Source organism: Cajanus cajan, chromosome 1 (genome assembly GCF_000230855.2).
Source record: "Cajanus cajan strain Asha chromosome 1, NIPB_CcT2T_4, whole genome shotgun sequence".
Taxonomy (NCBI): Eukaryota; Viridiplantae; Streptophyta; class Magnoliopsida; order Fabales; family Fabaceae; genus Cajanus; species Cajanus cajan.
In genome coordinates this window covers 19,548,248-19,571,561 of record NC_138517.1, presented here as the reverse complement: position 1 = coordinate 19,571,561, position 23,314 = coordinate 19,548,248, and the positions used below count along the sequence as shown (strand labels likewise).

General features: G+C 30.5%; 1 long non-coding RNA gene across 1 annotated transcript; it reads left to right on the top strand.

Moving 5' to 3' along the window:
- The first annotated feature begins 5,672 nt into the window (after nucleotides 1-5,672).
- On the top strand, nucleotides 5,673-22,120 carry LOC145958784 (uncharacterized). Its single transcript, XR_014434369.1, has 4 exons — nucleotides 5,673-6,138; nucleotides 12,649-12,724; nucleotides 13,165-13,260; nucleotides 21,056-22,120. It is a non-coding gene; the product is annotated as an uncharacterized LOC145958784 (long non-coding RNA).
- Nucleotides 22,121-23,314: the final 1,194 nt, after the last annotated feature.

Here is a 23,314-nt window from a genome sequence, read left to right as displayed (position 1 = left end):
ATAAATAGACGAAGTTGTTGTCGTTGTTGAAGCACTGCCAAAGTTGTTCTCGACGAAGCTCTTGCCATTCTCCGTTTGTGTTGAAGGTAAGTGGTTGCTCAGGTTATTAGGGTTTATAATTTGATAGGCTTTAACTATTCTTTTGATGATCTTTTTGTTTGGACACAAAGATTTGGTTCCTTTGTAGTTGTGTTGATGGGATTCAATCTGATACTTCATCACGGGGGTCGTTTTGAGTTAGACCCCATGATGCATTATGTTGGGGGCGGCGAGCCAATGCGTGTGAACAATGTGGATATGGATAGGTGGTCCTATTTTGAAGCCTTGGGAATGTAAAAGAAGACTTGGCATATGGAAAGAATTATGTTAGGTTGTGGTGGAAATTTGGTGCTTCTGATTTTAAAGAGATAAATTGTGATAGTGTTGCATTAGACATGGCAAACTTTGTAATTACTAACAATGTGGAAGTGAAAATGTTTCTAGTTTCTCATGTTGGCAACGAAGGTGTTGTTGGGGACAATTTCTCTAATAGTGATGATGACTTTGTGAGGGATGTTCAATTGGATGATTCAAAGGGGGAGAGGGTTGTTGGATTGGATTATGAATTTGATAAAGAAGTTTTTGAATTTGGTCGAGTCAAAATTACTCAAAAAAAAGATAGTTGCAAGGAAATAAAATGATGATCCTGAGGAGGAGCAGCAAAATGTTGCTCATAGTGTTCGCAACCCTGACTTAGAAGCTGTAAGAATTGAAATAGTTTAGGTTTCTAAGGATGAAGAGGATGTTGGAATGTCCACCTGAACGTGACTTACCAAGTGCTCTGCAAAGCGAAGCACATAAAAGACCTACTGGTGTTCAGAATGTTGGTGTTGTTGGGAATGATGATGTTGATGCTACTGGCAATGATGATACTGGTGTTGCTGGAAATGTTGGAAATGATGCTGGTGTTGGGGATGCTACTAGTGCAATGTTGTTGCTGAAAGAAAAAGAAAGAAAGGAAAAGGTTGTAGAAAAAAAGGATCCGAATAAAAATAGAGAGAATTTCGAACTCTTTAACAAAGGTTTTGTAAATGCTAGTGAATTTTATAATTCACAAAGAGTATAAGAAGATATTGAGCATAGGTATGCTAGTGAGACTCTAAAAAGTGATAACTCTAAGGAAGATGGCCTACGTAGGAAATATGAGAGGTTTAATATGGATTTGCTAAACAAAGACTTTAAATGGAAGTTGGGATTGGAATTTGGTTCTATTAAAGAGGTAAGGTTCGACTTAAACGACAAGAGGGGGGCCAAGGCAAGGTGTAGACATTGTGTTGAGTATTTTGTCTATGTGAGCAAGGTGAGCAATTTTGAGACTTACAGGCTGAATACTTTGCATGATAAACACACATGTTGAAGGGTTTTTCATAATATATGTGCAAAGTTTTCCTAGGTTGCCAAGGTTTTGATTAACAAAATGAAAGCCACAACTAGTGACATGGCATTGAAAGATATAGTTGGTAAAATTCAAGCCAATTATTCCACTGGAATATCAATGTTAAGGGCATGGAGGGCTAAACAAAAAAGCAAAGGGTGTCATTGATGGTGACTTTGTAATGTAATATAAACAACTTTGTGTTAGAAAAGAATGGCACAATCCAAGAGAGGGGGTGAATTGGATTCAATGACCCTTTTAAAAATTTATCAGAGTATTTTGGATCTTAATTTCAATTAAAACTTTTCTATGACAGAATTTCCAAATGAAGCTCTTCTAAAGACTTGTTACAAAAATATGAATGCAATATGCTCACTTGATTACAACATAATGAGGTTCAACAATAATGTTCAATTACAGATTTAAACCATCAAGATTCACATACACTTGTTAATCAAGTTTTATCTTCTTTAAAGTTTAACCAAGAAATTACACAAAGTAAAAGATAAGGTAGAAGAAGATTGCACAAGTCTTTTATACTGGTTCAGCCACTCCACATGTGACCTACATCCAGTCCTTAATCAACACCTGATTAAGATTTGTTCCACTATCTTTAAGCAAGAAGGTTTACAAGCACACACACATGCATATACTTCAATACTAAAGATAACCACTTTCTTGACCCCAAGAAAGCACCCCTTGTAGAACCCACTACAAGAAACCTTACCACTTGAGAAACCCTTCTCAAGATTTTCCACAAAGATTCACAAAGAATAAAAGGAACGAATTCACCTGGAATTCTTGAACAAATCTTTATCTTCCCCTTTCAAGAATATGATGATGATGATCTTCTTACAAAGCTTTTCACAAACGTTTTCACTCTTGGATTTCACAAAGAAAACTCTCCAAGATGTCACAAAGACTCACAAAAACGTTTTTCACAAATTGATTATCAGTTCTAACTCATGCCTGAAGTTTCTCAAAGTTCAAACTATTTATAAAAGTTTCAGACACAGATAATCGATTATTTTAAAGAATAATCGATTATTTTGTTCTTTAGATTTTCTGGAAATCAACCAAGAACAATATAATCAATTATTTAGCTGGATAATCGATTATTCCAGAGAGTTGTTCCTGGGATAATCGATTATTTTGGCGAATAATCGATTATTACAGCAAGGCATTCCACTTAGCCTATTAGCTGGAATAATCGATTATTTTTAATGATAATCGATTATTTTGAGTTAGTTTTTAAAACTTCATTTTATACCTCAAAATAAGTTTCCAATCTTTTTAATTCATCATCATATACTCTCTACTTAGTTTAGATATAGATTTGCTTATGCACAAAGCATACAAAGCACACAAAATATACAAACATATTCAAAACAATTTATTTCCTAAGCTCTATTACATAGTTCCATTTCATAGCATTTTCTTGACTCTTCCTTGACTTTGTTTTTGTGCTCCAAGTTGTTGTATACTTGTTGTGATCATCAAAACTCCTTTAAGATTCAAGCTCTCCTAAGCTCAACAATCTCCCCCTTTTTGATGATGATAACCCATGATTCATATTGTATCAACCCAATGCTATTGTGCTTCAAAAAAAAATTTTCAACCATTATGCCTTCAATTCATTCCAACCTGCACAATACACACACACAAGCACAATACCTGCAAAAACAACTATACACACACCGCCTTCAATTCATTCCAACCTACACAATATACACACACAAGCACAATACCTGCAAAAACAACTATACACACACCATACCATACCATTTCTCCCCCTTTGGCATTATCAAAAACAAAGTAAGCCAAGTTCTTCTAATATAAGCCATGTATAGAGTATGTCCAGCAATAACCAAAATAAAACTTTGATGCAGCAAACCAAACCAATCATATGTGCACCATTTAGCCACAGTTCAGACCAAATCAAGTCAAGAAAAACATGTCCACAATATTAAAAACAGAGTATTCCAATCAAAACCAAAATAGCAACTCATATGCTCACAAAACAGAGCACTTTTGCATCAGTCAAGAAAACCATAACATGATATCACATCCAAATTAGCAAAATAAAATCCAAACTTCATCAGAATTCAAATTGTTCAACACCACAAAGCATTAAAATTGTTCAAAAACTTAAACTATTACAACCATATTGAACTAAAGTGTTCCAAAACAGAATTAAAAATCCTAATTAAAACAAAAAAACAGAACACGGATCAATCCTCATCCTCCGGAATGCCAAGTTGGGTCTTGATCAGTCTCACTTCATAATCTAAATCATCAAACCTGTCAAGATATCCAGAAAATAAGGACTCATGTCTTCTCGACATTTCCATCACTGCATCCATCTTGTTGATCATTATTTGCTCAAACGGTGAGAATGGCTTCAGTTGTCCAGATAATCGATTATTTATGCAAATAATCGATTATTTGCATCAGTAAAAATCTCTGAAAAACGAAATCTGATATGGATAATCGATTATTTTCAAGATAATCGATTATTACAGAGGGTATTTTCTTTTAACACAACCTAGATAATCGATTATTTACAGAATAATCGATTATTCCAATGGCCTTTCAGATTCCACTACTCAGATAATCGATTATTTCCCAAGATAATCGATTATTACAGTGACTCTTAAGTTCCTTCTTACCAGATAATCAATTATTACCCAAATAATCGATTATTTCAGAGACTCTTGAAATTCTTCATGTTCCAGATAATCGATTATTACCAAAGATAATCGATTATTTCTATGAATTACTTAAGATAATCGATTATATATTAAGATAATCGATTATTCCATAGAAGTTTTGCTTGTCAGAAATTTTAACATTTGTCAAATTTTACCAAGTCTTATTTGTCACTGATACTTTCTTCCACACATATCTTACTTCCATTCTCAAGGCATAATCAACTCAAACTTGATTCATTGATTATTCCTAATTCAATTCTCAATTGGTTGAATCTTTCTCTTGGTAGAGGTTTTGTAAAAATATCAGCTAATTGCTTGCTTGTTTCCACAAACTCTACAACACAATCATTCCTTTGAACATGATCTCTCAAAAAGTGGTGTCTTATTTCAATATATTTTGTTCTTGAGTGCAACACAGGATTCTTGGTCAAATTTATTGCACTAGTATTGTCACACCTCAAAGGAATTTTGTTCAACTCAACTCCATAATCTCTTAGTTGTTGTTTCATCCAAAGAATTTGAGCACAACAACTTCCAGCAGCTATATATTCAGCCTCAGCTGTACTCAAAGCAACACAAGCTTGCTTTTTGCTATGCCATGAAACAAGTGCACTACCTAGCAAGTAACCAGTTCCACTTGTGCTCTTTCTATCTAGTCTACACCCAGCATAGTCTGAATCTGAGTAACCTATCAGACTTAGTGAGATACTATGTTGATATGGCAGATACTATGTTGTTGATGACATGGCAATCTGTCAGTCATGTCATCACTTAACAGAAGGGGACTAACGTCAGGTACTAAATTGAAGAAAAAAATTAGTCAGGTATTTAAAATTAAAAAAATTAATAGGTAGTAATCTAAAAATCGGTCTAATTGGAGGTCGTTTGAACATATTTAAGCTTATTATTATTATCTTGAATGAAAGTTTTATTTAGGGACTTTTCTTTAAGGAAAGTATTTTTAAACATTTTTCTTTGATGAGGGGAGTTTTAGAAAGAAAAGAAAAAGTAACTTTTTATCTATTTCAATTTATATTTATCAATCTCTGTATATCAACTTCTTATATATTAAACACAAACTTTTATCTTATACGAAAATATTTTTTAGAGGTTTTTCTTCAATGATTTTTAACTTCTTATCTAATTTAATTTTTATTTATCATAATTATTTATGAATTAAATATTAATATTTTAAAATAAAATATCAATAAATAAAAAATTTATTACGATACAAATTATTTATCATAAATCTAAACTTATGTTAAAAAATATTTATGTATACTAATTTTAAATATATTTTATATATTTAAATATAATATATATATATATATATATATATACACACACATATAATTTAATTATAAATAATGTATATATTTTTTATTGATAGGAATTACAATGATTACAAAGGATTCAAACCTAAGACTATGTAAATATTATTCCAACTTCTCACATTAGGTCAATCTTACCCTCTTTACTAGAAAGACACTATTCCACGTCGGTAATTTTACATCGATTATGCCAAAAATGATATAGAATTGAAATGTGGTGACATTTTTGTAATTAAGTGTAAAATGTTAGCATATTTACATCAGTTTTAAAGGGGACCGATGTAAATGAGTAGTGTTCTACATCAATTTTTAGAGTAACCAATATAGTATTCTCTACATTCTCATTTATGTTACCGAACCTCACTAGAAATATGGAATCATGATTCTCTTCTCACACTTACAGGATCGAAACACAAAATCATGCGTTCTCCTCTCACACTCACAGGATCGAATATCATTCTCTCCATCTTTTCTCGTAATCAAGCACACCCAAACCCAATCACAATACGTTAATTGATCAAATCATTCTCCTTGTGCTCAAAAGTCATTCTCCTCATACCTAAACCCTCTTTGAAGTCCCACCAAAAAATAAACCCTAAATATAACAATTGCAGAAAGAGAGGTTGGAGGGGCTAGCGAAGATTAAAATAATTAGAGAAGCGAAGAAGCATGTCAATCAAAGGTAAATTATGTTACTTTATAATTGTTTTCTTACCTTTTGGTTTGTAATGTCTTACTTTATAATTGTGTGGGTTTGCAATGTCAAAATTATGTAATAAATACACAATGGATTTGGTAGAAATAAAGAAGACAAAGTAAATTACATAATGTGAACCTTTCTTATCCTCTTTTCAAGAAATAAACTAAATTTCAAAAAATTGTCCTATCCCTATTTCAATGTTGTATTGTACATGTGTCATATCAAGTATCATGGCTTCATAGGTCTCTTTTCTTCATCTTTCCTGCTTTGCTCTAAGTTTCTAACATAAATCATTAGAAACATCTTTGCATACTTAATATGTTTCAAAAGGTTGGAAGGTCCACAATTGATGGCATAGAGAAGTTTGGCCATAGAAAATTCCCCCTTTGGATCATAATTAGAACTTATTATAAAGGGCAGAGAGGGAGAGAATTGGACAATTACTGGAAGTTTAACATTCGCTATAAAAAAAAGTGCTAAATTGGGATTGCCAATAAGATGTATGGTTGATCATTTTTATTGATGAATAGTTGTACCAAGTGGGAACAAACTAACTCAATAAGGCCCCTAGTGTTTATGTATTCTAATTTAAATTAAAGTGATTGTGATTAATATATAAGTAAATTACAATGACCTCCCTTGTAAAGAGTGATAATATAATATTTTTTAAATAATTAAGAAGAAATTAAGGTAAGATATAAGAGGTGTTACTATCATATTTTTCAAAAATTAATAAATTTTATTGTAGAGGATAGAAATAGGAAATATTTATCTAATTTCACAGGTCATCCATAGAACTATCTTTTCCATTTTTTTCTTCTTCTTAACTATTTAAGGCAAAATATTTAAGCATTCAAAAGGGTTAAATCTCGGTCTACTGTGTTGGCATTAAAAATTGATTTACTTTACTCTGCTATCTCATTTAATATTTTTTTTTATTAAGGACATATTTTCTTGCTATTGAATAAGGTAAATTTTTTTCTATTTGATTATTAAATTATTATCTTATCTTATTTTATTTTTTAACTTTTTGGGTGATATTTCACGTTTTTTTATTACATTCTTAATATGAACAATATAATCCATTACCTTAGAGACTGATGTTATTGTAAAAGAAAATCTGGTATAATTTATTTTGATTTAGTTATTTTTAGAACATAATTAACATGCCATTATAACATCTTTCACATTTAACAACATGTAAAAAATGTTACCAAATTAAGAAAAATGTTACCAATCGTAATTAGCAACACTTTTAAGTGTAGTATAAAGTCTATGTTGCTAAAAGGTTTTAGCAACATTTTAACTTACCAATTGTAACATTTAATAAATGTTACAAATTGACATCTTTTGTAATATTTTAGTATATCACTTGTAACATTTTATAAATGTTGTCAATTGACACCTTTTGCCACATTTATCAAATGTTACAAATTTATGTTTTAAACATCTAAATCATAACAAATTTGGATCCATTGCTTCCTTATTAACTTCAAACAGTGAATTGAAAACTTACAATTGTAACACTTGCAAAATTGTGTTTTTCTTTCAAAACCTTCAATAACAAACTTATAACCATTTATCACATAAGTTGAAAATCTTCTAGCAACAGTATTAGTCCCTTTATACAACCATTTAACCTTTTCACTAACAACCATATTCTTAACATGATCTTCAAACCATTCATGAAAACTAAGATATTGATCTTTTGTCTTATTCCATTTTCTTGATGAAACTTGATTCCCATGACTAGAAAGAAATTCTTCATGTTTTCTGTACAAAATAATTAAAAAAATTAAATGTTAAGATATCTCATATAAAAGACAAAAAAGTTGTGCTTATTCTCTTACTTGACATATGGTTTGGTAAGTTTACAATTAAACAATACATAACGATGAGCTTGCTCCCACTCAAGATATTCCAAACTTATCATTACGCCATCCCCTATTGGACAATCTAAATTCCTTGTCAACTTGTTGAACTTTGTTAAAACATCATCTTTCAAGTACCTCGAACAAAATGTCAAACACTCATCTGCTAAATACCCTTCTGCAATGGAACCCTCTGGGTGACTTTTATTACGCACATAAGTCTTTAACTTATGAATAAACCTCAAGAAAAAATGATATAATTTATAAGAATTAGAGAAAATAAATAAGATTTATTTAGTAAAGGAATGACCTTTCAATTGGATACATCCAACGATAATGTACAGGTCCAACAATTCTTGCTTCATATGCTAGATGCACAGATAAATGAATCATTATAACAAAAAATGATGGAGGAAAAATCCTCTCCAATTCACACAGAATCAATGCAATCTCTGCATCCAATAATTTGAACTCTTCAACAATAATGACTTTGGAACATAGAATTTTGAAGAAAGATCTTAACCTCATTAGAACTCTTGCAACCTCTTTTGATAACACTTTTCTTATTACTACCTTTAACAAATCTTGCATCAATATATGAAAATCATGACTTTTAAGCCCGGAAATATTAAGTTGTTCAAGTTGAACACATCTAGAAATATTTGAACCATAATTTTCTGGAACCTTCGCTCCTTTTAAAACACCACAAAATATCTATTTTTCTTTTGAAGAAATTGTAAATCGTGCAGGAGGAAGAAATACCTTATTTGGCCTTATGTCTTTAGGATGAATTTCGTCTCTTAGACCCATCTCTACTAAGTCAAGGCAGGCTTGGAGATTATCCTTTGATTTCTCCTTTATATGTAGTAATGTTCCAACCAAGTTTTCACATATATTTTTTTTCTGTATGCATCACATCTAGATTGTGACGATGCAAATTAGTCTCCTAATATGGAAACTCATGAATATACTTTTTTTGCTCCATGGATCACCTTTTTCTCTTTTCCTTTTTTGATTATTTCCAAAAACACTTTTTATATTTTTGCCACCTATGTTTTGAGTCTAAAAATATTCGATGACCTATATAACACATCTTTTTACTATTCTTCAAGTACCTAGAGCATACGTGGTAGTTACATATAGGACATGCCAATTTTCCACTTGTACTCTAACCTAATAACATAGCATATGCAGGAAAGTCACTAACTGTCCAAAGTAGTGCAACATATACCTGAAATAATTGCTTCCTATAAGAATCATAAGTTTCAAACCTATTTTCCCACAACTCTTTTAACTCATCAATAAGAGGATCCAAATAGACATCAATATTGCTTTTAGGGGAAAAAGGACTAGGAATAAGTAAGGACAACATCAAGAAAGGTTACTTCATACAATCCCATGGAGCTAAATTATATGTCATTAGAACTACCGACCAAACACTATGTTGATTTCCAATATTCTTATATGCATTAAATCCATCACTTGCTAATCCAAGCCTAACATTTCGAGGATCTGATGCAAAATTAGGATGTAAAGAGTCAAAGGTTTTCCAAGCAAGTGAATCTGTTGGATGCCTTATTTTTCCATCCTTGGTCCAACCTTCATCATGCCATGTCATTAATTTAGTAGTTTTTGATGACATATATAGCTTATTGATCCTTGATACTAAAGGAAAGTATCTCAAAACTTTGGCTGGAATTGGAGATGAAGCTACCTTACGATGAACTTTTCTTCTAGAATTGTTAACCTTCATTTTTTATACCTAGAAGAATGAAACTTAGGGCATGTATCTTCATTCTCACACTCCTTTCAAAATAAGATACAATCATTAGGACAAGCATGGATTTTTTCATAACTAAAACCTAAGTCCTTGATGATAAACTTGCAATCTTGGAATGTTGATGGCAAGCAAGAGTTTTCGAGGAGCAACTCTCTTAGCAATTGTAACAACATATTAAATGACACATTGCTCCAACCATGAAGATTCTTAATATGAAGTAGACGAACAATGATTGATAACTTGGAGAAATTTTTACAACCAAGGTATACTTCTTGGCAGGCATCATTTACCAATTTGCAAAACCTGGTAGTTTCTTTATCAAGCTCTTCATTATCTTCATATATAATGTCATCAAATAGATTTTCTCCTAAATATGTCAACATCATAAAGGTCTCCTCTAATAGGTCATCCAAATTATCATGCATACTAAATTTCCAACATTCATTATCATATGCCTTTTTTGAAGATCCACTTTCTCCATGAAAAATCCACTTCTTATAATTTCTATCAAACTAAATGCTCATGCACTTCCTCTCGATTACCCCAAGAAAAATTGTTGCAAGAATTCCTTGGGCAACATTTTGAAATGCAAAGTCTAGGAAATTTTTCAATCCATCCAAATACCTACTAGATGATCTAGGTTATTGTATCCAACTCTTATCCATAATTATTCTCTCATGAAAAAATCAATATACCTAAAAGAAATAAGAAAATTCAATATAGTACAATACAAAAATTATTAGAACAAAGGAAATTCTTAAAAAATTGAATATGCGTGAATCTAATAAAATGGTGTAAAATTCATCATATGAATAAGATTCATTTAACTTATTACATGTTATAAATGCACTGGAAAAGCAATAAGAAATTGATTATTTCTCTTATCAAAATCACAATGAACTTGCCCTTTAAGAGAAATGCACTAGGTGAGAATCCAGTATTCAAAAATCTGTCATTTTCTGAAATGTACATGCATAAGAAGTTAATATGAGAGAGTTTTTGCAAATTGGCTTATGCATGAATTAATTTTATCTTATAAAGAAACTTATTTCACTTTTCTTTTATATTTTTTTCTTCTAAAGTGATTATGAAAAAAATTATCTAAACTGACTCAGTTGAAATCATGTACTTTTTATTACATACATGCAACTAAACAGACTATTGAAGTAGTAATGGTGATTTTTTCAGTTTGTACTTTAGGGTCTTCTTGATGCAATAATGAAAGCAATGAAACTTTCTGTTGGGAGTTGCGTTGTGGAGAGCCAAAATCTTATAATTCAAAATGCTTACAGTATACTATCATCACACACAAACTTTTAGCTTAAAGAAATGGAAACATTACCACGAACTCCTGGAAAATATGACATTTCTGATGGAGGACCACCCTTAGAGCTTCACATGGGACCCATTACTAGGTCCATGGTTAGGAGAATGGAGGACAATGGAGGAGATACCATGCCTAGAGCTATACTCATCATGAGTGTGGAGTATTGATCCTCTCCTAGGCCTATTTTGAGTAGTATAGGATTTTATTGCTTTATTTTCTTTTTACCCTTCTATTTTGGGGTACTTTAGATGATAGGATTTTATTTTGTATTTTCATTTATCCTTTGTATTATAGGGAAAATTAGCTTGGGATTTATTTTTGGACTTAAACCTTAACTTGTGAGGTCAAAGTCCACTTTTTTCTGTTTTTAGGTCAAAGGGTATTTTAGTCTTTTTAGGAGGAAGGGAACCCACACATCATCTAGGGTTCATTTAGCTTGCATTTGGGCTTGCATTACATGGCCATGCAAACCCTAAATGCAACCCTAGATGTTTTCCTACTCCTATATATACCATTAGTCTACCACCTTGTACACACTTTGGATTATATGCATTTGAGTGAGCATTTTTGCCTTAAATCCTTCCTTAGTCACCTAGGTCTACATAGCCACAATCTACCCTCTCCTCCTAGAGTGGGTTTAGGGATTCCTTTGAGTAGCCTTCACCTACACTTGGTGAAGAGAGCCAACTAGAGCACCCAAAAACACCTTCATTCCTACCTTTTCCTTGTTCGCCCACCCTTATTTTCCTCACGCCCACTTTTTATTTTCTCACCCTTGAAGGAAAGTCCAGCACCTTTAAGCCCCACTTGACGTGAAAAGAAGAGCTTCTCTTCTCCTTGGACGCCATTCATCACCCCTTAGAGAAAAGGAGTCCATCAATTTCCCTTAGAGATGAAGGAATAATATCATTATTTTCATTAGTAGTTATTGTAGTTCACCCAAAAACACACATTCTAGATATAAGAGTACTTATGCATCTATTTATAATATCAGGCACAAAGAGTGTCTTGCCTTTGATCAAAGATTCACTTGAAAATACTGAAAAGTAGATTCAGGATCCTTTAGTTATGAAATGTACTGCTGATGCTTTTCATGTTCTTATGAGTGATTCTGAAGTTTGTTTAAATAGAAAATTTCATGCCACAATACGGCCTCTATATAAGCAGCAATTCTTCTCTTTTGTGATGCCTATCATTCTACAGTTGATTACAAAATCTTACTCCTCATTGTCTAGGTAGATGTATTGTTCTCGCTCTTTCTCTTAGACACACAAAAATACTCATAATGTAAACTACTTTTCTTTCCAGTGACATTCATTTGTAGTTTATTTTTAATTTTATTATTCTGAATTTTTGGTGCCTTCTTAACTAAATTGTGTGCAAGGTCCCCTGTATACATACAAAAATTGCAGTACTGCGAAATGTCCAATGAGTTGTTTTTATTGGCAGTTTTGCTTTATACCATTTCCCTTGCCTCTACGAATATCTAAACTGCTGCTTTTGTGCTATGTCAGATCTTTTTTGTATCGAGCTTTTGCACATATCATGTCTAATACTCCAATGGTTGCTATACTAAGTGAAGCTAAAAAGGTTAGTTTTAGGAAAAATTTAACTTAAAATAATCATAATTATGTATGTTAATTATTCTTTTTTTTCTATTAGAACACTATGTTGGATTTTCTTGATCAACTACTTTTACTAGACTAACTACACAAATGATTAACCATCTTGCTCTTTAAATAACTAGATGTCTAATTTGACTCAAAGTGTCTCTTGAGATATTGCATTGAATAGAAATATTAATTTAAATAATCAACTGAAAAATACGAGTCTAAAACGAACAAAGTATAACATGTAATGACAAAAAAAAAAAAGAATACATTGCGGGACTAAAACTGCACAGTCTAAATTATAAACTAAAGGATCAAAAGTACAATTAAGTCTTTTGTTGTAGTGATTTGGGAATAATTTATTTTTTACAAACAAAAATCTCTTTGATATTTATGTAATTTTTTGTTTCAACTCTACAGCATGGCCAGTAGGCAAGTCCTTGATGTCCCCCAACATATATCAGTTGTTCCCCATTTTGTATTGTTGTAAGCACCAGGGGAATGGACATTCAGAAGGTGAGCCAAATAATTTTTGTAATCTTTTAAAACTAGTATCATTCCTTAAATAATCCATTTTAGTCTACTATTGTTCTTTATGGAATCAAGTTGTCAATTGTTATGTGTTTTTCATGACTTGGTGTGTTCTTATCTCACTAAACATGGGATACCTCAAACAAGTTATTCCATAGCATAGCATGGTAGCTATCTTATAATGAAGAAAATATGTCAATTGCTTGTGAACCACACATATCATGGGAAAGAGTAGTGTGGGACCTAACTTGCAACAAATTGTCTGTAGAGTGTCACTAGCTTAACTAGGTGTTTTTGATTTCCAAATTGGTTTATTAAGAATGAAACTCTGAACATTCATGCCAGCTGTCTGATTTGGTAAAAAAATGATTGATGAAGTAAAATTAGAAACGGATTTTGCTAGCTTACTTCCCTACCGTTCAAACCCAAAATTGTAGTCTCATCTCCTCTCTACCTTAAACTAAAAAAATGATTGGAAGAAATAATGGGAAAAGATGAAACTTATAACCTTGCATCTATCTTCACTCTACCTTATCTCTTGGCAGTCTTCAGACACACATACTAGTTTAGGGAAATAGAGAATCTAAAGTGTGATGATTTTTTATTAGAGATCACAATCGGAGGTTTTACTCTCAAGCACAAGCCTAATTTCTTTCATCTACATAAAATACAAAATTTCCCAATTCTTCTTCTTTTGAAAAGTCCAGGATGCCATCTATCAATATTATTAGTTTCTATAAAAACAGAAAATAATGAATTGTACATGGCTTTGAATAAAAAAGATAATACACAAAATAACACAATAAAAATCCAAAACCATAAGGATAAATATATTCCAAAACTCCTTTCTCTCCAACCCAAATGAAAAGTACGATGAACTCCAGTTACTAGTTGTAAACTAAGAATATCATCCAAAAGAAATAGTACCAAAATTCACAGGCAGGAAAATTATCCATTCTAGCACATAGTGACAACCTGCTTCAGTTGTAGCAATTTCCCCCTCGCCTTCTACAAGCTGTAAAGAAAATACAAACAATAGGGAAAAGGAAGTTGAACCAGTAAGATATCTCGCTCACATCCTAAATTAAATGAACAATACAAGGGAATCAAAAGATCTTGGTTACTCAAAATTAAAAATCTTAAAACTTACAACGTTTTGATAACGAGGTCAATATATGAGTATGTGGCTTCCAATTTTGAAGAATAAAAAAGTAGAATGAGGGATGAAAAGATCTAGGTCAATACGAGTGTTTGTGGCTTCTGAATGTGAAGAATAAGAGAGTAGAATGAGATATGAAAAAGAAATAAAACGTTGCCATTGCTATTGACTCAGAGAAATGGTTCTTTGTACTTTTTTTTCTCTTTTAGTGTGGAAAGGCTCAGTCATGAGTTTTAAATGCTCTTGCACTGTTTCTACTGGAGCTGATGTAATTAAGCAAGTTTTTTTTTAAATAAGAAAATAGTTTTAAATAAAAACTTATTATTATTTAAAATTAGTAATTAAGCAAATAATAGTAAAATATATTATTAAAAATGTTTAAAATATTAGATAAATTAGTAATATTTAATGTTAGAAAGTCAAAAGGAAATATATAATTTAAATAAAACAATAACATTTATGATTAAAAATGTTACTAAAGAGTATAATTCAAATTAATTGGTAACATTTAAAATAAAAATTTAAGAGACGTTAATAATTATTCTAATATTAAAAAATAAATAAATTAAGGGGACAAAAGTTCATTCGTCCCTGCTTTGGATTGGTTTGGTGGGACTAGTCTACTGTTGGGCTCAAAGAACATACATTGAATCTAGCAAGGAAAAGCCAACCAAATTAGAATGAATGTATGCGCCAATTAAAATGTCACAATTCGTAGGAATTAGACTCAGGGCACCAAAACCAAAGGATACGTGGGTGAGTCTGTAAGCAAAAATAAAAGAGAACTAAGGGTTATGATTAATATGCAAGTTTTGTACATACATGAGAGAAAAAAAATATAAAAATAAAAAATAAAAAACGATTTGAAATGGGTTCATAACAAATTGAAGACGTTAATCCAAGTCCAAGAAGGCAAGATATTATCCTCTTGGATCCAGCATAGCCATGTCAAAAGGTTTGGGCTTACTTTACAGATTCCTAATTTACACGTGATGATAGAATAAAATTTTGGGGAAGTCAAATAAAATGATAAACAAATAAAAATGTTGCTTGGCTTGATTTGAAATTGAAAATTTCATATCAAGTATTGAATTGAGGTTAAACACCAAGAAACCCATTGTTTCTAGGAATGAAGCTGAGCTTTCTTGTCATCTTATGATTTATTTGAGGGATTAGAGCTTTAGCTTAAGGACTTAAGCTTCTACACCTAAGAAATTAGGATTTGAACCGAGTATTTTAGTGGATTAATGTTAAGATAAAAATAAAAAAATAAAATAAAAAAGAGTTTGATGAAGCTAGTTTAGTATTGCATGAGAATAAAGTTTTATGAAGTCTAATTCTAACATATTTTATTACAATTGTTTAAAGTGATCCACTTGCCAATAATAAAGATATAACATCTATTATGTTACAAATTAGTCACGTTAGTTTTATTTTAAATATTATACTCATAATTAGAAATGATGGAAAAGAAAGAAACTCCTTGTCAAGTATAAAACAAGTTAGTGTCATTTCTTAATTATCATGTTAAGTAAAAAGAGTATAAACCTTACGCTAATCATTCTCAATTAATTGGTGAAAGTATTAGAAATAATAAGACAAAACACATATAATCTCATTAATCTTGATATAGAATTTAAATTCAAACTTACTCAAATTGAAAATGTTAGGTTGTTGATTCGATAAAAAGAATTCGCAATTAATTTTAAGTACTTACAAATAAAATATAAGTTAAATTATAATTTTAGTCCTTTTATAAATATCTATCCATAAATTTTGGTCTTTTAATTTTAATTTTACAATATTAATATTCTAATTTTATAAAATATTGTAATTTTAATCCTCTTATCAAATATTCATCATTTATGGTAAAACTTCACTTATAATTCCTGTTTATATCTTATAAAAGTAATAAAATGATATAAAAATAGAAATTTTAAGTGCAATAATATTCTTAATTATGATATTTTAGAAATATTTTTCAAATCATCGTTTTAACTTTTCTTGCAAATAATTTTATTTAATAGTATTTATTTATTTATTTATTGTTGTAAATATACTTTTTATTTCCTTTTATTTTACCCAATCAAACAAGGAAAAAAATTATATTTTAATTTTTCTATTTTCTCATTTATTAAACAACTACAAAATCATTTTTTAATTTTTATTTTATTTCCTTTTATTTTTTTCCTTTCATTTCATTTTCTTTTGTGAAGGAAACAAATTGTGAAAGGTATTGGCATGATGATTGAATGGCCAAGCACACTATACACTCTCCGTTCTATTCACCTTTGTTCGAATTTTCAACACAAAAACAAGAACGACAAAAAATTGAATAACCTCTTGTGACTCATGCTGCCATTTTGATGGGGACAAAACGAAACAATATGTTCCATAACGTGGCAAAAATGATAGCCTAGACATAAATAAAACGTGGTAATAGTAAAAAGGTGAAGTCGAAAAATGAGAACAGTTCCAAAAACTGTGTGTGAGTGAGTCAAGAAAGATGTTACCGACAAGAATTTTTGTCGAGAATTGAGAGCAAAGAAAAGATGACATTTTGTGAAAATGTGATGCGTTGGCACAAAGCCACACAGAGGACGATACAGTGCCAAGTCGGTCACTCAGTAATAATGTGGCGTTCTATGATTCAATGAGAAACATTTGACGGCACCGCCACCACTTCCTCGCCATCGATCAAAAGAAAGTGTGTATGGGGCTTCCACAAAACGTGTGGCCAATTAAATAAAAATTAAGTTGTTCATAATGGTTTGTTTGGGGGTGGGAGAGTCGAAGGGGAAAGGAAGAAAATAGGTAACAAACTAACAATGGATTTGATAGGAATAGATAAATAATAAAGTGAAATTGTTGATATTTAATGTAATATTTTACATTTTCTAAATAAATTGATGAGAGAGTTTTGAAAAATATTTGAAATGTTTTTATTTGATTATATTTGTTTTGATTAATTAAAGAAAGTTGTGAAATTAATTCTTTAAATAAGTGTGTTTTGAAAAATATATATTTTATACTATGGTTTTACTTTATTTATGTTTTTAAGTTATTAAAAGGAGAAAGAGTTGGTTTCTAAAGAGAGATTTTATGAAGGGTTGAGTCCATTTACATTTTTATATTTACGCTTATGCTTTTTATTTGTGCTTAAAGAGACGTTTAGAGAATATAAGGCTAACAGACATTACCCAGAATTATGCAAACATCATCTAATACCCAGAATTAACCTTCAATCTCTTGCTTGTTCATTTATACTATGAGGGAGAAATCTCAATTCTAGTTTATAAGCTATGAATTTGTGTTTTGTACATTTTGTATATTCCTAATATGTGATAATTGTGTTATATGTGTAATCAATTTCGTGTGAATTGCTTTTTGATCATGAATTTGTGAGTGTCATCTATAGTTCTTGTAAGAACCCTTAAAGTAGAGAGCAAAGGGGAAATTAATAAGTTTGGTGATGTTTTGGTATAAAGATGTTGAATTGATGGTTTAATTGTATAGATCTAGGCTTTAATTCTGAATTGATTCAAGAATTGGGAGTTTAGAGGTGAAATTTATGCTTCAGACGAAGTTTCAAATGGATATAGAGGTCTCTTCTAATATCATGGTCGTGCTTACTATGAAGCACGTTTGTGCTTGGTTAAGTACACTCATGTTGAATTTATGCACGGTCATTTATTCTTTTAAAGTTTGAATTAACTTTTGTTGTTTTCATGAAAGTTGTAGTCTTAGATGTTGGCTTTCAAATGTTTTTTAAATCACTCAAAAAAGAGGTTTAGATATCAAGTTATGATCAAATTAGTAAGTGGAGGTCAAGCTATCAATTTTAAGGCTAAAATGCTAAGATTTGTAATTTTTAAGTATAGTAAATGGTAAAATAAACTCTTAAAATTAATATAAAAGTTGTAAATAATTATCTTATCTTTTCAACAAAATTAATATCATTTTGATAGAATTGGTATAGATCTAAATATTTGTTTAGACCACAAGAGGTCATAGAAGGTTAAGTTACAGGGAAACAATTTGAAATTGGTGATGATGAATTGCTTTATCCTTTAAGTGTTTAGTCTTGACAATGGTTTAAGATACTTGTATCATTGTTTAATAAAAAAAATTGTGGGAGAAAACACTTATGAATAAGTTATGATATGAGTTGATTATTAGTGATTCGAGGTGTTTTGGTGAAAGATATGCCTAAGAAAATATTGTGCTATGCTAATAGTGTTTTATCACTAGTTAAGTTATTGATTAAAATGATTGGTTAGACATTGATATTTTAATGATTATGCTTGAGGTATAACTACGAGTTGTGGTATAATGAGTATGGATTCATGGGTTGTGTTTTGAAGCACGTGAGAGTGGTTGTCTTAGAATTACGATTCATGATATTGATAGAGAAGTGATAGCTTTTAAGTGACGAACTAAATATGTAGTTTAAAGTTGATCTTGATTATATTGTTTCTCTAACTAAAGTATATGTGATGGTGACATGATGTACTATGTGTGTAAACCATGTGATGACTACATGACATGCAGTCTAAGTTGAGACTTGGTAGTGTTAACAGTTTGGGCATTTGTGCCTATCATTGATATTTGTTAATTGATATATATGAATGACTCAAGTTTTTGATAAAGTTATGTGATGTATACTTGTAACAATGATGATGTGTTAAGTGAATGATATGAGTTCATGAAATAAAGTGCTACATAGAGTCTTGTGTGTGAGGCATGCATCATGTGCATAAGTATTCACCTTTGACAAATAAGCCTTTGATTAGTGTTAGAATGTTATAATGACACCACATGCATATAACCCAATGAAGTTTGTGTCTATTGTATATGTGTGAATCATGAACATTGTAATCATGTTGGTACTTTTTGAATTGCTTCTTATATTATAATTGTTATGATTATTATTTTAAATTTATATACACACACATGCTTATGTTGTTTTTGTGTGTGGTTATCCGACTCAATCTCACATTGATAGTCAAAGTGAGACATTTCTCACTCTTCTTTGTATGCTTATTGTGTTCCTATATGTGTTTTTTGATGAGGATCATCATGATGATAATGTTGGTGAAAAGGCTTATGCCTTATGATATGTTTATATGATCGAGCTTTGATAGGGTGTGACATTGGAGGTGCTTAGCTTAGGATTTTCTATTATTTTGAATTAGTGTTTATGATGGGATTGACGTTAGTTTCCCTTTTAATTGTAATGACCTTGTTAGCCACTTGATTTCTTTTTAAGCTTGACTAACACATTTTTTAGCATTAAATTTATGATTTACTATTTTTGAACAAATATAAGTCATCTATTATTAGGGGCATTTCGTGAACTATTTCCTTTTAATTAAAGTTTTATTCAAATCATTTTATTTCCTACAGCGTGTTCACACCTTATGATTGAGGTTGGGGACTAGTGAAATAAGAAAGAAACACATAGGATAGGGTTGAATAAACTTTTTGCAAATATACAATATAAGTTTGTAAAAGCCTTTCGTCCAACAAACACAAGGGAAAATGGATGGTAAGGAAAAAAAGTTTAATTTTTATATTGATTCTTTCAACTTGAACAACATTCAATTACCTTTAAACACAAAGGGTTCCCCTAACTTGGAAATTTTTTACAACACAAGTGTTCTTACTAGCACTCTTGGCTTACAAACACAACAATTTTTTATAGTATTCTTTAGCTAGCCTCTTTAGGCCTACAAGGTAAGGTAGGATATATGTTTTCTAGATGACTCTCACAAAGAGGATATATATGTTGAGTACAATCAGAAAAAATTACTTGCTAAGACAATGATATTTTAACTTAAGGTATCCGTACAATAACCGCAACAAGGTATCTTGATTTTCAATTTTTGTGCCAAATAGGGTTACGTTCTGATATCAATTTTATGCTGACAAACATTGGTTAGAGTAATTTTGCAACCATCCATGTGGATAAGGTTTATCCAAGGATTGTTCTTGAGTTTCTTAGTTCTCTCTATACTGAAATTTTGAGTGAGGCAAATTGTGGACCAGGATTGATTTCCTTTAGACTTTTTAATATAGAGCATCGTCTCAATTTGGAGGAATTCAATGATAGCTTTGGATTTCAAACCAAAGGAGAAAAAAAAACCCAAGATCATTTAATTCATACAAGTTTTGGGGGGCTGTAACAGGTCATACACAATGGGAGGTTGGTAAATGCAATTCATCTATCGTCACCCTACCATTAGAATTATGCATAGGTTTATTGCATCTACTGTTCTAGGTCGTGGCAGCTCAGACGGTAAGGTACACCTAACTGATTTATTATTTATATGGGCAATGATGAAAAATAGGGATGAGAATATCAACTCTGGTGCATATTTGGCTAGACAATTGCAAAGCATTTCAAACACTGGATTTGGTAATATTGTCAACAGGGGGTTAATAACTTTAATTGTTAAACATTTGGGCTATACTCTATTTATGGACCAATTGCAAAATATAGGAGCTCCTAGCATACTTGTTATGCAATGTAGTGTATTACTAAGGACAATGCCGACAGGTTTTATTTCATTGTTAGCCAAACTGGAGTGAAACACTTATTACCAAATCGGTATTATACAGTCAAGGATGAAATGACATGGTGTTTTCCCACGGAGTCATTGACCGATGTACCCCCAACAATAACAACCTATTCTTGAGGAGGTACAACCTGAAGTAGAGGAAGAGGACACACAGGACCAAGATTTCACCACACAACCACATGTACAGGTAGATAATGTTGATATCCTATCAGCCATTCAGTGTATGGATCGTCGATTGTAAGAGATGGATGAACGCCAACAACACTATAATTATATGGTGGATGGATGTATAATTGGCACCTTCAGCGTTATCTAGATGATTTCTCTCCTCAGTGATTTCTCTGAACCATATTGCTTTAGCACAACCAATTTATGTTATAAATTGAGACCAAATTAAAACTAAAAATTAAAGTGGGATCAAATTAAAACTTTTTTAGTATTATAAGGGATCAAATTAAGCTTTTAGGCAAGATTATATGTTTAATGTGCAAATTAAATACAAAAAAGTGGCAACAATCACCTCGGGAGTTTTAAGGACAATCTCTAAAAATTCCATGATCCACAAATATGTCATAATTAAATATAAGACAAGAATCTAAAACAAAAAAAAAATACTAAATTGCACTTTTAAATACTCTAAATCTAAATAATAATAAAAAAAGTTTTTTAATCAATTTTCCATACCGAAATAGAGACAATGCCACCTATTAAACTTAATTATTATTTGTCCAATACCGATCTTTCATTGCTTATGATAAGAATATTATTGGCATGGGAAGCTAATAATTCATTGCTAAACCAATGATGAAACGTTGTGTTCGGGATACATGCCGTTTGTCTCATTTTAAATTTGAATATTGTTAATTTTTGCACCTCCAACTGATTATTTTATCATAAACTTTTATATGAATTTGTCTCCACTATGTTTTTTAAAGAAAAAGTTTGCTTAGTCGGCACTCCTAACATGCTAATTCTTGCCACACCAATTTAAGTATTAACTCTAATCATTAGATTTGACAGAATAAAAACGAGAAAAGGGAGCTTCTCGAACGACAAATGTTTCTTTGTCCGTTACTCTAACGGACAAATTATTTTTTTACAATTATATTCTAATTATTTATAAGAGTTTAATGTATATACATATATAAATATATATATGATATTTAAGGTAATTATAATTAAAATCAATAAATTTATTATATATAAATTACAATTAATTTATAATATAAAAATTTTCTAATTATTTTTTTATTAATTTTTATTATTTTATAAAATTGATCTTTTAGTCATGTACATTTTTTTAAGTTCTTTTTAATCTCATTCATTTACTTTTCCGAGGACACAAAGTAAAATTCATGTAATTATATATATAAAAAAATGGATATGTATAGAGATTAAAATAAAATATTTAATTATAAAAATTTAAACGTAATGTTCATCAAATAGTAAAAATTAAAAGAGTAATTAAATTAAAAACTAATTACTATGCATTATTTGTATATAAATTTTATTTTCTCGATCAATTAAAAATTATTTTTAATATAATATATATATATATATATATATATATATCTTAAAATTTAATAAGTATTCATTATATAATATTATATTCCTTTCTATACATAAGTAATAATGATGTTTTATTTTGATTCATAATTACGAGAAATATACGACTATTTTAAATGTATTAATTGATAATTATTTTTACATTCTTAATTTATTAATTGATAATTATTTTTATATTTTTTAATAAATTTTAACTAATGAAATAATATGTGTTTAAAAGAATATAATAAAAAATTATTTTTCGTAATTTTCTTATTTTCATTATTCTTGATGAATTAAGCATTTGTTTATTTTATATATTTTATATATCGGAACCGACGTTGTAATGAGTAACTGTAACAATCATTCTAATTTCTAAGCATATTTGATATTTTCAGTATATATATATATATATACATATATATATATATATATATTATAGTTTTCTATTATAAAAGTATTAGTATATGATTAATATAATATGCAGCCGCGTTAAATCTTGGGGCCAGCTATCCCACTTTTGAGGTGCCTCCAACGTAGCGAGGAGATTAGTCACTACTGTCGGCGGTGGATACTCCAGGGACGAAAAAAAAAATATAATATGTAACGGGATGGGGGCTCATGCAATAAATGGTCGTACTTACGTCAACGTTAAACGGCAGAACCGCCAAGTCGTTTGGGGCCACAGCTTTTTCGCAACCTGTTTCTATGCGTTGGCACTTGGCAATGTTCTCAGCCACATTTTCAGATTCCT